The sequence below is a fragment of the Electrona antarctica genome (assembly GCF_951216825.1).
Source record: "Electrona antarctica genome assembly, chromosome: 11".
Classification (NCBI taxonomy): domain Eukaryota; kingdom Metazoa; phylum Chordata; class Actinopteri; order Myctophiformes; family Myctophidae; genus Electrona; species Electrona antarctica.
The window spans coordinates 37,150,717-37,155,716 of record NC_136792.1 but is presented as its reverse complement, the minus strand read 5'-3'; the positions used below and the strand labels follow the sequence as shown (position 1 = coordinate 37,155,716).

The following is a 5,000-nucleotide window of genomic DNA, read 5'->3' as shown; positions in this document are numbered from 1 at the left end:
ACAGTGTAGGAGAGACGTGTGTGTGTGTGTGTGTGTGTGTGTGTGTGTGTGTGTGTGTGTGTGTGTGTGTGTGTGTGTGTGTGTGTGTGTGTGTGTGTGTGTGTGTGTGTGTGTGTGTGTGTGTGTGTGTGTGTGTGTGTTTGTGTGTGTGTGTGTGTGTGTGTACGCACGCACGCACGCACACACACACACACACACACACACACACACACACACACACACACACACACACACACACACACACACACACACACACACACACACAGGATAAAACAGGATAATGATAATGTTTGTGGGTGTATATGTATGTACAGTATTTGTGGGTATGAGAGAGAGAGAGAGAGAGAGAGAGAGAGAGAGAGTGTGAGATTATGGGTTCAGTCAGATGAACATTCCTACATGGTGACACTATATTGTAAACTAAAGGTGAGAGTTGAAGACCTCACAAACCTTTGAATCATGAATCTGTCACTTAAACAACTGAACACGTGTTACTACAACTGTAGACATGTCACACACACACACACACACACACACACACACACACACACACACACACACACACACACACACACACACACACACACACACACACACACACACACACACACACACACACACACACACACACACATACACTCTTAATCTTAATGGCTACATGTTAAAACACATTGGATACGTCACCCATTTACACTTCCCCCTGCCCAGGGGACCAATTATTATAGCCCAAATAAAAATCTCTCTCTCTCTCTCTCTCTCTCTCTCTCTCTCTCTCTCTCTCTCTCTGTAGCCTAGGCCTTCATGGTTGACAATACAATCACAGTATATATAACGCTTGCTGGTAGCTGGTATCACTGAGGATGTCACAGACAGATGAGCTGATCTACAATGTAGATAAAAGTGAGCACGTTAGGTTTGTCCTTCCCTCCGTCGGTCCACCCAGCCAATTTTAATATTATACTTACACTTGACAATAACCCTCTGAAACGATATAGTGTAGTTCAATAAAAAATGACTATGGAAATGTTCTAAATGTGTGACATTTTTTAAATTTCATTCCAGCTAGTCTTTAAGCAAAGTTCCAACTAAATATATAGTAATTCAAAAACATCACACTAATTGAAGGCATACATTCTTATGAGAGTATGTGAAAACCTTTTTTTTCTATATGGCATATAGAAAAGAGAGATATAGCAAATAAAGAATGATAAATACATATAAATGAATACATTAGCCTAATTGAGTTTATGACAATGCACACAGCACACGCACACTCACAGACACAGTGCACACACTGTACCAAGCACATGCATACTGCGTATAAGTACATATACACACAGACACACAAAGGGACATACAGTACTGTACATTCACACATATACTGTAGAAACAGATAAATATACACTAGCACATACATATTAAGGGGGAGTGATGGTTGTACGATAGCAGTGCTGCTACATCACCCACAGGCACAAATCAGCACACTCTTTAACTGTTTGGAATTTCAACTTTTGAACTCTGCACGTTTTACAGCGTTTTGGTCTATACCCCTTAACCCATTCTGGGGTTGGTGTTATAAGCATTATGTTATTCTTTAGCTGTTGAAAAATAGTAGTGCGCTACGAGCTTGTAGATCTGCTATTTTTGAAAAATGCGGCGCAAATCTTTGAATATATATTCTTTCAGAGCGAACGTTTTTAACTCAAATCTTTGCTTCCGGGGGGTTCCTGGGACAACATATTTTCAGATGGGGGTCGGCGGCCAATTACATATTTCAGAAAACTGTCAGAATTTAGAAGCCCTTTTTTATGATCAGTACTTTATTTGGATTTTTTACAAATAAACAGAAAAAACAAACACAAGCAACAACAGAATACGTAAGCATGGACATTATGTATGAGCACAAAACATATAAAACAAGGATAGACAAGATAAAATAAAAAAAAATCTAATTAAAAGTTTAGTAGTTAAATTAAACACAGCATCATCAACCGTATCATATGTATACTAAGACAGTAAACAATCAAAAGCACATTGCCTGACCATGGATCACATCAAGGACCTGCAACATGACTTATGAGGAACACGTTCCACTTCGAATGATATTTATCTAACTGATTATTCATCTTAAAAGATGACTTCTCCAAAGCAGCCACAATACCAAGCTGAGTGAACCATACATGTGCTGGAGGCAAATCCTCAGACTTCCATTCTTTAACAATGCCCACCATTAATGCTGTATGAATCCAGTCAGCTAGAGGTGCGGGGAGGTGTTTTAATGGCGATGGATCACCTAGAATAAACAGAGCAGGTGTATAAGGGATATCCTGGTTTGTGATTTGCACTATATTCTCATGAATAGCACACCATAGAGTCTGTACTACAGACTCTAGACTTTAAATGTCGACGGCAGGCCTAAATGGGTTAATGTAGCCTACTTTATCATCATGTTTGGAACGGAATGCTGCAATGCAACGTTTTGTTTTAACCAAAAAAATACAATTAAATTAAATAAAAAATAAACTTAATTAAAATAAGTTCTAGGTTGCAGACAGCTTAAAAGTCCCAGGCCAAATGGAGTGGTTACATTTTTCTACACTAAAAGTGTTAACAGTGAGGATTTCCCCATGCATAAACAAGGCAGTAATGGCAGAGGTGTTGTCAGCCTGACTGCAGGACAGGTTATCATTATGACAGGAATGTGCTGTGTCCATTCTTGGTTGCTGTTGACAGTAAAGCCTAATTCATATTACAGGCCATCGCACGATCGAGGCTGCCACTGCCGTACTACAGATTATAGATCAGACTGAACACAGGCCAGCCCACACATGCCCACCTGATGGCTGACGGCTACTGTAGCAAACCATTTACACCTTAATGGGTGGATGAGTGTTTGGGAAGCAGCGATCCAACCTCATGTGTATTACTCTGGGGGTGACAGACACACCATGAGTCAGACACCGTCCCCAAAGCCTAACCTTACCCTAACCTCCCGTGTCAGAGTACCCGTGCCACCCATCTGTCTGTGTCCCTTTTATGCCCATATATGGAGATTTCTGGATCTGTCTCTCTGTGTCCGTTTATTCCTATATATTGAGTGTCAGGCATGCCCAAATATGGAGTGTTGTGATGTCAGAACAGGCCAGCTCCATATATGGAGCCTGCATGGCAGGGGCCCAGTCCAGAGCCCAGGCAGAGGCCTTTTGTGGCGGTTCTGGACAAACGTGGGTCCGACTAGCTGACTCGACACCGGGCACTGCATTCCCTGTGGGGCTGTGGAACGCGTGTGTCGAATTTGAAGTCACACACACACACACACACACACACGCACGCACGCACGCACACACACACACACACACACACACACACACACACACACACACACACACACACACACACACACACACCAGAGTGCAGTGGAGTGGAGTGAATTGTTCTCCTTCTCTGTCTCTCTTTCGGTCTCTCTTTCTCAAAACCATCTCTCATATTCTCCCCTTTCTCTTTCCATACCAGCCACTATCCTTCCCTCCTCTCTTTGTTTATTTCTGTCACCACCGCATCACTCTATCTCTTCTCCTCTCCTCCTCTCTCCATCACCAACTCCTCTACGCAGTCAAATCCTCGGTGTTCATTCAACACAGGGAGTTGCAAAACAAACAAAGCAAACCAGGGGGTAGATGCTCTCAAAAGCACCATGCAGTGTGTGAGTGTGCAGAGCATAGTTCAGATGCCACGCAGTCAGACAGTATTCATCACATCATAAATAAAGCCAGAAGTCATTCCAAGTTTCCATAGACAGTGCATGTTTGTCTTTGATTGAAGTGTCTGTTATATTTGGCTGCGGGATGTTTTCCTTCTTTAGCTTAGCTAAACATCACTATTGTAATGGTTTTTACGTGAATACCAAGTACTTTGTCTTGTATGCAGGAACAAGCTACTACTGGTAAATTATATACACAAATAGCATTTCACTCCAAGCAAACAGTCAAAGTGGATTCTGAATGTGTCTGCCATTTCTAATGGCTGGAGGCTTAACAGTATTTTCTCCCTGTCCACACTTTACGAGTGAAACAAGCCATGCAAGGCCGTGGTTAACTAGAAATGAGAAGAGGCAGTGATACCAGTCGTGAAAGTGCCATGAAGTTCTTGCCGGAACTCTCAGAGATTTAAATAAGGGACACAGAAAGAATTTGGGTCCATTTCAGGTCAACCCCCTCCCAATTCCGGGTCCAAATATCAGATCAAACCCCCCAAAAGCATACAGTACAGAGGTCCTTGCAGACTGGACGCGTTTTTGGGGGAAAACGCCAGAAAAACACTGCTAAAATCCAAAAAGTGCAGCAGTGCAGTGTACAGGGACCTAATATTATTTTCTGAGCTCAATTGCACCCAAGGAACCTATACTTTTAACATTCAGTAGATTTTCTGTGGTCTGGGGTTTTCTGGCTCAAACAAGTGCTGTGATATTCCTGTGGACTGTGATGTAAGAGTCCATAAATCCCATATATGACATTAAAATTTGCCAGCAGATGTCACTTTTGAGGCCTGTTTGCCTGTTTTCATTGCAGCTCAAAAGGCCTCAGAACACACAGAGAAAACCCCAGACCACAGAAAATCCACTGAATGTTCAAAGTTCAGTTTGTGTGGGTGAAATTGAGGTTATAAAAACTAAACCTAAAATAAAAATAAAAATAAATAAATAAACATCTGAGTAATGCGTTGCATTGGGCTTCATTTATTTTTTAAATTGCATTCTTAGTTTTCCTTGTTTTCTTTCCAGAAAAGAAATTGATTTGAACCAATCAGAACTAACTATGATAGTGTGTCCGTCTGTCAGCCATGCAGCCAGAAACTTTCAGGAAGGAATTTCATTTGTCGTAGATCCCGCCTACTCTATCCGATAATGTTTTGCACACACCATACTGTAGGTTTCTGTATCCGCTCTATAGCCTACCGGAATTGCAAAGTGGACTGAGCCAAGTCTGGTTTCGACCAGAGCA

General features: G+C 41.8%; 1 protein-coding gene across 1 annotated transcript in view; it reads left to right on the top strand.

Moving 5' to 3' along the window:
• Nucleotides 1-5,000, top strand: part of LOC306932137 (uncharacterized protein) — a gene marked incomplete at its 5' end in the record, with an annotated part of 59,066 nt that overhangs the window by 22,891 nt on the left and 31,175 nt on the right. The window lies entirely within an intron of this gene.